The sequence below is a fragment of the Rhinatrema bivittatum genome, chromosome 12 (genome assembly GCF_901001135.1).
Source record: "Rhinatrema bivittatum chromosome 12, aRhiBiv1.1, whole genome shotgun sequence".
Classification (NCBI taxonomy): Eukaryota; Metazoa; Chordata; class Amphibia; order Gymnophiona; family Rhinatrematidae; genus Rhinatrema; species Rhinatrema bivittatum.
In genome coordinates this window covers 5931628-5944648 of record NC_042626.1, presented here as the reverse complement: position 1 = coordinate 5944648, position 13021 = coordinate 5931628, and the positions used below count along the sequence as shown (strand labels likewise).

Sequence of the window (13021 nt, the reverse complement as noted above, 5' to 3'; positions counted from 1 at the left end):
CTTTCAAAAAAATACAAGGACTAGGGGGCACTCCATGACGTTAATAAGTAGCACATTTAAAACAAATTGGAGAAAATTCTTTTTCACTTAATGCACAATAAAGCTCTGGAATTCATTGCCAGAAGATATGGTAAAGACTGTTAGCATAGCTGGGTTTAAAAAAGCTTTGGACAAGTTCCGGAAGGAGTCCATAAACTGTAATTAGCCAGATATAGCTTGGGGAAAGCTACTGTTTCTCCCTGGATGTTAGCATGGGTTCTATCTTCTATTTGGGATCCTGCCAGGTTTCCCTCCGTGACCTGGATTGGCCACTATTGGAAACAGGATACTTGGCTTCATGAGCCCTCACTCTGACCAGTATGGCAATTCTTATGTTCTTAAATAAAATACATGCATTGAATTTAATACCATACAAAATATTCCCTCATCAGTTTACTGCTCTGTCATGAACAATCCACAACTTTTAACCAAAGCAGAATGCAAAATGTAGAAGTTACATTTTAAACTTAAGAGTGGTTCATCGCTCAAATGGCTGAAGGGCATGGCTTGGTTGTAAATGAACTTTGCCTACCTTTTGGAAGAGAAGTTTGGGGTAGTTGGGTTACATGATGGCAGTAACCCAAGGTCTGTGCTAAAGTTTAGAAACAGATCCTTATGTGCTGTCGCCTCCGGCCTTTAATCTGGTTTATTAACATAGCAGTCACACTGTTACAGTTCCCAAACCTTAGATGAAAACACATAAATACTTGTATTATCTTTTTATGGAGTCTTTGATGTCCTTTACATAAACTTTTTTTTTTTTCAGGTTTGAATTGCTTTCATCTTCATTCTCTGAACTGTTGCAATATTTCTGTGCTAAAGTTCCTTTAGAGTATCTCGTGACTACGTTTTACCACCTGCCCGGCATGATTGCAATACGTTGGCACAGATTAAAAAAACAAATGTAGGTTGCATGGCTGATTTCAGCTGAGCCCGCAAAACTCCAGCTAGTGATGCGTGTACGGTGACGCTGCGGGGTCTGTAGCGCATGGGCCGCATGGGTTAAGTATTTTCTCCCAGATGCACCCGTCTCCTCCCTCTAACAGTTGACATTGGTTCCCCTCATCTCGTATCCCCTTGACAAAATTTGCAGCAACCTGTCTTCGGTTTTGTCCTTTTCTCATCTTCCACAAATAGGAGGCAGTTTTGCATATTTACTTTTCAGCACTCGTTCAGACTTTGCCGGTGGTCAGATGGCACATCCCCTCCCTCCCTCTCTGGCCCCCAGTAGAACTGAAACCTCGATTTGCATGGGTGGTGGGTTTTTGGCATGGTTTATTTATAAACCCAAGTCTGCTGAGGTTCTAGTACAATGTATTTCATAGGTGTCACTTTTGGGGGACATTGCTGAAGCAGGATCATGCATACTAAATAGAAACACAGAGAACATCTGAAGAAAATAGGATAAAACATAAGCATTGTCAAGTTAAGTGTAAAACATTGATAACACAGGCGGAGAGAGAATTTGAAATGAAGTTGGCCATAGAGGCAAAAACTCATAAAAAAAAACTTTTTAAAATATATCCGAAGCAAGAAACCTGTGAGGGAGTCGGTTGGACCATTAGATGACCGAGGGGTTAAAGGGGCTCTTAGGGAAGATAAGGCTATTGCAGAAAGACTAAATTAATTCTTTGCTTCCGTGTTTACTAATGAGAATGTTGGGGAGATACCAGTTTCGGAGATGGCTTTCAGGGGTGATGAGTCAGACGAACTGAACGAAATCACTGTGAACCTGGAAGATGTAGCAGGCCAGATTGACAAACTAAAGAGTAGCAAATCACCTGGACCGGATGGTATGCATCCTAGGGTTCTGAAGGAACTAAAAAATGAAATTTTTGATCTATTAGTTAAAATTTGTAACCTAACATTAAAATCATCCATTGTACCTGAAGACTGGAGGGTGGCCAATGTAACCCCAATATTTAAAAAAGGCTCCGGGGCGATCCAGGTAACTATAGACCAGTGAGCCTGACTTCAGTGCTGGGAAAAATAGTGGAAACTATTCTCAAGATCAAAATCGTAGAGCATATAGAAAGACATGGTTTAATGAAACACAGTCAACATGGATTTACCCAAGGGAAGTCTTGCTTAACAAATCTGCTTCATTTTTTTGAAGGGTTAATAAACATGGATAAAGGTGAACCGGTAGATGTAGTGTATTTGGATTTTCAGAAGGCGTTTGACAAAGTCCCTCATGAGAGGCTTCTACGAAAACTAAAAAGTCATGGGATAGGAGGCAATGTCCTTTCGTGGATTACAAACTGGTTAAAAGACAGGAAACAGAGAGTAAGATTAAATGGTCAATTTTCTCAGTGGAAAAGGGTAAACAGTGGAGTGCCTCAGGGATCTCTACTTGGACTGGTGCTTTTCAATATATTTATAAATGATCTGGAAAGGAATACGACGAGTGAGGTTATCAAATTTGCGGATGATACAAAATTATTTAGAGTAGTTAAATCACAAGCAGACTGTGATACATTACAGGAGGACCTTGCAAGACTGGAAGATTGGGCATCCAAATGGCAGATGAAATTTAATGTGGATAAGTGCAAGGTGATGCATATAGGGAAAAATAACCCATGCTATAATTACACAATGTTGGGTTCCATATTAGGTGTTACAACCCAGAAAAAAGATCTAGGCATCATAGTGGATAATACTTTAAAATCGTCGGCTCAGTGTGCTGCGGCAGTCAAAAAAGCAAACAATGTTAGGAATTATTAGGAAGGGAATGGTGAATAAAACGGAAAATGTCATAATGCCTCTATATCGCTCCATGGAGAGACCACACCTTGAATAACGTGTACAATTCTGGTTGCGGCATCTCAAAAAAGATATAGTTGCGATGGAGAAGGTACAGAGAAGGGCGACCAAAATGATAAAGGGGATGGAACAGCTCCCCTATGAGGAAAGGCTGAAGAGGTTAGGGCTGTTCAGCTTGGAGAAGAGATGGCTGAGGGGGATATGATAGAGGTCTTTAAGATCATGAGAGGTCTTGAACGAGTAGATGTGACTCGGTTATTTACACTTTCGAATAATAGAAGGACTAGGGGGCATTCCATGAAGTTAGCAAGTAGCACATTTAAGTCTAATTGGAGAAAATTATTTTTCACTCAACGCACAATTAAGCTCTGGAATTTGTTGCCAGAGGATGTGGTTAGTGCAGTTAGTGTAGCTGGGTTCAAAAATGGTTTGGATAAGTTCTTGGAGGAGAAGTCCATTAACTGCTATTAATCAAGTTTACTTAGAGAATATCCACTGCTATTAATTGCATGAGTAGCATGGGATCTTCTTAGTGTTTGGGTAATTGCCAGGTTCTTGTGGCCTGGATTGGCCACTGTTGGAAACAGGATGCTGGGCTTGATGAAACCCTTGGTCTGACCCAGCAGGGCAAGTTCTTATGTTCTTATATCAGCTGTCAGCGCTGGGATTGATTTGTATGGTTTTTCTTTTTTCTGTTCAGCCACCATTCCCTGGGACATGTTACGTCCCTGTTGCATCTCCCATGCATCTCCCCTCAGCTCTACAGAAAGTGATAAACTGTATTAACTAGCACAACGAGTTCCAGTCATCAAATAGTGGTCGTTAACGACGAATATTTTCTGTTTTAACCTTGTCCTGCCCACCTGGGATTCTATTACTCCACCCAGTTTTATTCTCCGTGCTATATTCCTGAGTAAAGAGTTGCATGTCTGTCGCTCAGAAGCCGTCTTGGGTGTGAAGGTGGGAGGGGGCGGGGCCGAAGGGGGGGTCCTGCCCCTCAGCTTGTAAAACGGATCTGCATGGCCTCCTGCAGCTAACGGGACTTTTTTGCCATTTAGTTGGGTAAATGGGCCTGCCCGAGATTTACCCTCCTGAAAGCAGCTGGACAGTACGCGCCGGGTTCACTGTGTAGACACTTTTGGCGCAAAAAAAAAAGGCTTTCCAGGGTTGCCTTTAGGTAGGAGCAGACGAATCGTGTCCCCCTCTCCTCTGTCTGCAGAGTCCCCGGGTACATCTGTCTGTAGGTACAAAACAACCAGCGAACTTTGCACCTAGGGAGGGCTCCCGAACACTCTCTTTCTGAGCTGAGGGGAGGAGGATGGGGAGCTGATGCTAGTGAGTGCACAGAAATGTAGGTGCAGGCTCTCCAGCACTCACTTTCTGCTTTGCTTGACCAAACCTTGGCGTGAGTTTTGAGTCAGCTCCTTTGGAGAGGCTGCAGTTCCATGGCTGGGACGCCAGGAGCAGGCTGGAGAATTTTGAGCTGCGTCACAGAGCTGAGAGAGAGAGAGAGCGAGCGAGAACATGTTATGTGCCTAGGTCTATGAGAAGCAGCCCTGCTGCAGCAAGAGGAGAGAGAAGAGAGAGAGAGATACTGACAGATGAACCAAGAGAAGTAATGCAGCCAAGAACTGGGCTTCTGCAACCGGACCGCGTCCTGGCTTCAGGAAGGAGGCTGAAGAAGGTTTTTTCCTTTTATCTCTTATTTTAAAAAAAAAAAACCCTTCTAAGGTGAAGGATGCTGGAGACGCAACGCGCTCGGTCCCGCAGGGGGTGGGGAGTCCGCCGGAAGGGTTAACGGGAGAAAATTCTGGAAGGTTCTATTCCGTGCCGCTGTGCGCAGCGCAGCAGTAACTGGGCAGCAGGCTTAGATTGCAGAGGTACGTCACATGAAATGTGTGTGTTTGTGTACCGACGTGTGTGTGTGTGTGTGTGTGTGTGTGTATAGAGAGAGAGAGAGATATACATGTAATCTATATCTACATATAATATATTTATAGCCTACTTGCTCCGATCCAGGAGGGTGCACACCGTCTCCTTATCAGTTATTGTTTTTCCCTTGAATCCCTGCTGCTTGCGTGGGTCAGAATGCACTGATTTTACTCGGCTGGGGCTCTCCGTCCCACCACACTCCTTCCTTGCCCACGGGAAGAGTGGCGTGGGGATGCGGGTTCTAATCGTGCCCATTTGTTAGCGATGTTCTGATATCAAAAGGTACTGACAGCTTGCTTAGGGTTGCCTCTCTCCTCTTCTCCCTGTGGGTCTGGGATGGGTTTTTGGTGGAGAGGGTTAATGGGCACTTGGCATTTTCAAGCCGGGAGGCTTGTGCCTGCGTAGTTGGGGAAAGTGGAAACGGTGACGCAGTGTTGGTCTTGTGAGGCAATGTCGTCTTGTGAAAGGTGCCCGGGAAGATGGGTCCAGGCCCTCTTAGGAGCTGTGCAGCAGTGGGGAGGGATTAAGGAAACGCAGAGGAGAGAAGCTAGTGTTTGGGGAGTAAATGTCACCATTCTGGCTTGGGAAACTTGTTTACCTTAACTCTCTCTCCGTGTCTCCATGTTGGCTGCCTTCCAGCTCACATGTGATACTCTTCCCTGTACTGCTGCATCATTAGCTAAGTGGCTCAGCTTCTACTTGATTGGCCAGGGGAGGGCTCTTGGCTTAAACGCTTAATGCTATTGCTGGAAAGGACGTTGGCAGGTGAATAGCCATTTCCCATTGGCTGAGGGATGGGTATCAAATCTGAATCTTCATTTCTCCTGCTGATAGGATGCAGGAGTGTTTACCACCAAGTAGAGATCACAGAGCTGGCTTTTTAACTGTTTGTGTGGGGTGTCTTTGCTTCTGTTTTCTAGGTCAGGTTTGTAGCCTGCAAAATGCACGGCAATGATTTCATAGCATTTTCAAGCCCAAAACCTTTCGTGCCTGCAGAATTTTATATCCAGAATGAAGTCTGCAGTGGCCGTCGCCTCTCCCGCTGTACAATAATTATTTCTGCGCAAGCACGCGTCAGCGTTCTGTTCTGCCCGTCCGTTACTGTGTCCCTGCACCAGAAAAGCTTAGTGGGTCAGTATTATAAGCCTGTGATGGCAGTGCAGCTTCTGCACTGTGATGGGATCGGGCGTTTTGGCCCATTTATGACCACGTCAGTAGGGAGAGCAGTTCATGCCATTGCCAGAAAGGGAGCTCGAGTCCTTAATAAAGATTTGTCCTTATTACACAGATCCTGGGCTGCACATCTTCCCTCTCATTTCTCACGCTGTGTGGTTTTGTGGGACTGGGCAGAAGGTATAGAGAGGAGGCAGGGGGGGTCAGCAGGGATGGTAGCCAGGGACATCCCATTCTGGAGTGCAAATGGCGCCAGCAGACTTGGGAAGGGAATGGGATTACAGGAGAAGGGAAGGGGCGGGGGATGCGCAGCCCCACGTGAGTCTCTTACCTCTGCCACAGCCACCCCCTTTCTCTCACTCTCTGCCCTCCCCTCTTGGGTTTATGTAACTCTTAACTGGTATCGTGCGGCCACTCAAAGCCCGATGGCCCATTCGCCACCCACGGGTGGCAGGGAGCGAGGGCGAGCAGACGGTGCTGCGTATGCAATATGGCGTTCAGCGGGCAGCATCCCCCACGGTGGCGTCGGGCTGAAACAGGGAGGAGCCATCGAGCTTGTCTTCGCCCAGGTTTACCGACTGTAATTATAGTGAGAGCTTCTTTCACGGATCTTGGTATCCAAAAGGTAACGGTTGTAAGCCGCCATAGAAACGATGGTTGCATTGGCAGCAAAGTCTTTTACCCAACGGTGGTTGGAGAACTGCGGTGATGGTAGAGTTAGGGGATGAAGGAAAAGTGCCAGCTTGGCAGTTGACGTTCTGTTTTTGTTTCATCCTTCAATCCAGAGGGTATTGGGTTTTCCTTCTGTCCTGCCGGTTTTACCATCGGCAGGTCCTTCTCCAACGCTTATCCTTTCCTGCTCACGGTCGCTGCTGCAGGCGGCGCAGACCAGGGCTGGAGCTGCTGCGCTCAGGCAGGGCGGGTCACCGCGTCGCGAAGCATGAAAAAATCGAGGCAGTGGGAACGGCCATGTTTTTTTTTCCCTTCTGCAGAGAGATTGCTGCGCACCTTGCATCAAGAACCCATTCAGTCTGTCCTTCCCGAGACGCCGAAAGAAAGAAGAGTGTGCGCCTGTGGAAGTTAACGTGGAGCAAACATGCTCTGTCCTCATCTAATCGGAGCTTGGGTCAGGGTTTGTTGTGTTGTGTGTGTGTGTGTGAAGCGTTTGTGTTCAGCTAATGACCTCCTTTTAAGATGCGTTTTATTTGCTTGTTAAGCTTTGAGATGAGGACGCATCTCGCCTCTGCACTGTCAGTCTGAAAAAGCTGTAGAGTTTTTTTTTTTAATACTGCTGAAAAAAAATAAACTGCGATAAATGCCTTAACCCTCTCTGCTTCCTTTCCTGAGAGTGCTGGCAGATCCTCTGCTGCTTGTTGCTGCCGTCTTCATGTGTTTTGATAGACTAAGACCTTTTGGATTTTGTGCTGTAGGTGCAACAAGCTTCTCTGTGCACTGGACTCCAGATTTTCAGTTGGCCATCGACATTCAGGCCGCCGGAAAGGTGAATCTCTTTCCAGGTAGCGTGCTATTGCCTGGCTGAGATGGAAGAACTTAAGCCCACCGCCATCGCTGCTGCCCCTAGCATAGATCCTGCCTGGAGATTTTAACTCTGCCCACTCCTGCTTTCAGCACCACACAGGCAGCGAGAAAGTGCAACGCCTCAGTGGGGACTGACTCGCTGCTGCCAGCAGTCACAATCACCAGCTAGAGAAGAGATTTTCTTAGCGTTCGTGGAATGGTTTGGAGAGAAATCTACAGCACACGTGAGTTCCTGATGGGTTTCCTTATTAGCACGTGTGTGTGTGGCTGCGTTGGCTTTGATTCATTTCTTACCAATATTGTAACTCTGCCTTTGCCCAGCCGCAGATCTTTGCAAAAGTGCTTTTCTTCCTGACTTGCATCACATCTTGATGCCCCTGCTTGTGGGGAGGGGGAGATCAGCAGGGAGAAGGAGCCCAATCGCAGAATAACATCATTTGGAAAATGACTAAGCACAATCCAGCACTGTCATTTCTCGGGCATCGTCTTGAGATCCTAAGATTCACAGTGGCGCAGCAGCTTTGGCAGTGCCTAGCGCCATCACAGTATGTTCAAAATCTACTGCAGTTTCAGCTGCGACAGATGGCTTTGCAATACAAAATACTTAGAAATAAATATATTTTTTTGGTTCCTGAGAAATTTTGTAGGTGCAGTAACGCACTTTTGGTTGTGCACAGACAGATTTTGGTTCACTTCCTGGGCATCGAAAGCATTCAGCTCTTCAGTTTCTGTCTTGTAGTGAACAGTCTGTTGCGCTCTGTTGTTCGCTTATCCTCTTGGTATATGTGAGCTGGAGGTGTAGCTGGATGTGTTAGATCAAAGCACGTAAAGCATGGTAATCCAGGCTTGTATCCCATGGCTGACACCATTTAATTTGTGACTGTGTCCCTGTATTTAACTTGCTCTGTCCTTTCCTGAAACTTCTCATTTGTTGTCATGCAGCCTGCCAGTCCTTCCTTCACCTTGAGACTTGCATGCATTTGCATGCTGTTATGCCTGTGATGTGCTTGAGGATACTGCTTGTAAGAAGGCACTTTCCTTTATTATTGGCTCATGCGCTTGTTTAAATAGCAGCGCAGTCATCATTATTCTGCCATTTTTATATCCTGATCTAAGTAGGCAGAGGAAGAGAGGCCGGCCTGGTGGCTCAGTTGCAGGGCCATGCAGAGGGACCTGGGTTTGATTCACAGCTCAGCCAGGACGGGGGTGCTGCAGAAACAGCACCCACCACCCCTGTCAGGGGGAGGGAGTCTCAGTCATCTTGTAACAGTGACACCTGGTGGCTGCAAGAGTGCAGGGTTCTAGAAAGATCCCTGGTCTGTGGCCACTAGCCCCGCACCCTAACTGCAGTGACCGCACTGAATGTAAGCTGGGGGCAGGTGTAAGATAAGGAGAAGAATCCCTGGGTAGTTGTCAGTGAAGGCTCTTGGCACCAGCTCCCAGCCCCATTTTCACCTAAGCTGGAAGGAAAAAGGAGCAGGAGGAAACTGCTGAGTCCAAATATGGATGGAAGACTAGCGTACAGACTTCTGTTCCATGAACTTTCATCCACTGCAAGAGAGAATGACTTGTATTGGCTGGGAATGAGGGATGCAGCCGTCCGATGTGCCAGCTACATAGCACATATATGCTGCACATTGACTTTTAAAGCTTGCTATCTTGGTGCATGTAGGGCGCGATGTCCAGCAATGAGAAGAAGGTTAGTCTGGGTGTACCTTTTAGTCTTCTTTCAACATATTTGTAAGTACGTATGCTCACTGGAAGGAAGCAACTGTAAAACCACACTTTCATCATGCTTGTACACCCCTCTGGCAGAGTATAAGAAATGTTAAATAAAGGAACAGGAGGGGCATTGAGCTGAATCCATGATGGTTCAGTATTACGATATTGAGGGCACTGCAGGATAGCATGGAGGTACATCAGGATAGCTGTGCATACAGCCTAAGTACTGGAAGAGCAGGGGCCCCAGTAGTCATATCACCGCCTTCCAACCTATCCCCCCTTCATTTGTAATGCTACTTACATTGTTTAATATGTACATTCTTTTTCATACTCGTTTTTATCTATATGTTCCTTGTAAACCGATGTGATGTGAAAACGAACGTCGGTATAAAAAAGCCATACATAAATAAATCCTTCTGGCTTCTGCCATCCAGAGGTGTGTGTGAGTGTGTGATCCCAGGACAGGCAGCCCACGACTGTTTTGAAGCACACAAAACATACATACAAAATCTCTAGACCGCCTACACATGTCCATCTGTTACCACGATGCAGTGTACGTTGATTGGAGAGTTCACCAGTACATCAATGCCAAGTCAGGATGAGTTCAGATGGATAAGTCTACGTAACACTGCATGTGCCATCTGTGCAACAGCAGTGAGGTTCTGGGCCCAGGTCCTCCATACGTGTAGTCTCACACGTGACTCTGCACACTGAGAGACTCTGAAGGTACCTACACGATTATCAGTACATCAAGTTCAGCTTCCTTCACCAAGCACAGTTGAGCAATTCTCTGTACGTATTGACCTAAATAGAACCCAATAGTGGAAGAAAGGAAGATGGAGTTGGTTGCTACCACTACCCTTCAGGGTAGCTGCTTCTTCTAGTCAGTACCCGAGGAGACTAGGAAGGTAGCTTCAGGGAGAAGGCAGTATCTGCCCCCCTGCACATATACAATGTGAAAAGTAATACCCTATGACTGGGCCTGATGCTGAGAGACCAGCAAAGGCACAAGGGAGCCGCACACGTGAGTTCTACTAAATAATCATTTTAAATGTCCCAATTTTAAGTTATCAAGAACAGACATACAGTGCTCCGTCACGGAGGGCAAAAATGCAAAGGATTAAAAGGGCTGCAGAGATCGGTTATAAACAGGAAGTGACTGCACTGCAGATAAACAAGGATAGGTGGGGGTCCTGATGATGGGGAAACATTTGTAGTCACCGTACCAAGGGTCGGTAGAGGATGCTGTTCTCGAGCGTTGCAGTTGACTACAATGTGGCAGTGTATCGTTCCCCTTTCTCTGGGTTACCATGTGGGCAGACTGAATCACTGGCTCTTTATTGGCCATCATATATCACCATAGACCAAGTCTGAACAAACCTTTTGATCTTCTTTCTGTCTGGTTATAGAAATGCATAACGTTATATGATGTGGACGAGCACAATATGAAATGTATTTCTGGCTATAAATTTGTTTTGAGTATCCTGAAATACAGAGGAACCACTGCTGAAGATGCCATCCTACTAACTGTTATTCCAATGAATTTTAACAAATGCAGTAATGACGTGATGCGTTGTAACCACATTCCTAGGAATGGCGCTGCTTAAGAGGCATTCACATGCTCACAGCAAGTTGTGTCAGTACCATTGGACCAGTTTTTGACTTTCATTCGTCTTTGGATGCCGGTTGACCCTACTGAATGGAAAACATAAAAGACCAGGAGTGAGCGCAGCTGCTAATGGTTGAATGTCTGTGCTTTATAGTAGTTTATCTAATCCAGCACCTTGTGTTTTACCGATATCGCCTTATTAAAGACGTGAAATTTCTGGTAATAGCAATCTGACTATTCTCTTGTACATGTTATTACTTTTGTATTACTAATGTCTATACAGTATGCGTTCAGGACACAAGCATAGAATGATAACCTAATCCTAAAATCTGTCTACATTGATCAAATATGACATGACGACTGGTTTGTTTTTTTAGTAAAGCAATGTGGTTGCCATGTTAGTCACCTTGAATGCATGGAAATAAGGTCAATAAACCAAAAATCAGGCATTATACCTTTTTATTATTGGACTCTGAATCAGACCGAGAAAAGTTGGCACCAGAGCAGACTGGCAGTTTGGCACCCTTCCCCTTCCCCCATGACCTTTTACCTCTGGGATGAGGGCAGCAACACTGCTTTCTTCTACCCCCCTCTCATTACCTTCTCGCAGGCTGGCTCCTGGAAGGTGAAGAGTAGCTCTGCAGGCCCAGTCGGCCGCCGCCACCAACCCTCCCTCCGAAACGGGAAGCGTGCAAGTCTGCGCGCTCTCCTCCTCCAGCGGGCCGCCATGACCTGATGTGTGCACATTCCTCTTCTCCCAGCACCCTTGGCCTGCCCCCTTAATCCAGTCTTGATTGGACTAACCTAATATAAGGTGGCACTGCTAGTACTGAAACTCACTGCAAGTGATTCACGACCCTGGGAAGATTTGATGCCGCAGATATACAATCCTGACCTTATGCTGAGGTCCTCACAAAGGCTGAAGCAATAAAGCCTGCCCAGCCTGCTGTACAGGTTAATGAATGGTTGGACATGTGTCCATAACCCCCAGTGCAATAAAGGGATCAGCACCTCCAAACAAAGGTGAGGCTAATAGCACTCATCACGTGTAAATGCCATGTAGATGAGGCTATTAGCTTCTACCCCATGATGCAAAAAATCGCCATGAGGCGCACTTTTTTAACCCATCAATTTTATGCTTGCCCGTGTCAAGGGGGTCTACTTAAAAACAAGAAATACTGCTTTTCCGTGTTTCCTCTTACCTAGGATTGTCACAAAACAGGTAAGAGAAAACGCAGAAAGCAGCATCCAGAAAAAATAAATTCTGGGTGTACAATATGCCCACTCCAAGCTGTATATATTGTGCCAGTAAATTTGCTACCGCGGGATAAAACGGACGCTTGTAAATTGTGCTTCTGTTTTGGTAACCCGCACACAGCCACTTCTCTTGGATGCACAATTTTATCCCTAGCACATCCGTGTTAGTGTGGCAGCGCATTGAGATATTGCATTGGGTGCCCAGTTTGTTGCACGTTTTTTATGTGCACTGTATTGCATCGGCTTCCGTTGGTCCACCCTGCAAGACGGGCTGAAACACACGAGAACTTTCTCTGTTGCGACCCCCTACACTAGGAACTCTTTGCCTGTAGTATTGAATTTATCTGCTTGTACTAAGGAGTTCAAAAAGCTGCGGAGAATTCCTTTGAATTATCTCAAGCCCCCCTTGGATCCTGCTACTGATTGGTTTTTGGGTTGACACTGGCCTATATGTTTGGTTGTTGATGTTTGCTTGATTATATTTTTTATTTTATGTTTGTTCTTATTTATTTAGCATTATGAATGTATACTTTGTACACCATTGTAAACCTTGTATAAGCAGCATATAAGAAATTTTAAATAAAATAAAAATAAATACATTTCTTGACTAGTTTTGGGGAGTTACATTTCCTTCCTCTGGTCAAATGATACTCCCAAAAGCTCATGAAAAAATGCATTGTTAGCCCGGTAAAAAAGTATTGCCCTATATTTTGTTTACTGACCGTTATTTGTTTAATGTAGCATGAATTCCTCTTAAGACATTACATAAAATCATTAGTTCATGTGAACACACTGTGCTGTTGGGTGTGACCTACTTTTTCAGTGCTGTAAAATCATTTTTGTCTGCTTTGTTAATCTCTGGTAGAAATGAGTAATTGCTGAAAATAAGCAGCTCTCGAGAGGGTGGGACTTGCTGCTAAGAGAGTATTTATCCTTTAAAATGTCTTTTCCAAAAATACTTAACTTTTTATACTGTCACGCTGCATA

The 13021-nt window shown here is 45.5% G+C and overlaps 1 long non-coding RNA gene across 10 annotated transcripts in view; it reads left to right on the top strand.

The window, feature by feature from the left end:
* Positions 1 to 13021, top strand: part of LOC115073824 — a 45343-nt gene that overhangs the window by 19521 nt on the left and 12801 nt on the right. For 2 of the 10 annotated variants that reach the window (XR_003852125.1, XR_003852124.1), the window contains exons 1-2: positions 3357 to 4486; positions 6900 to 7670. This is a non-coding gene — a long non-coding RNA (uncharacterized LOC115073824). Of the gene's footprint in view, positions 1 to 3356; positions 4683 to 6899; positions 7671 to 13021 lie in introns of those variants that run through there. The other 8 variants (XR_003852118.1, XR_003852122.1, XR_003852119.1 and 5 more) reach the window with 7 other exon arrangements.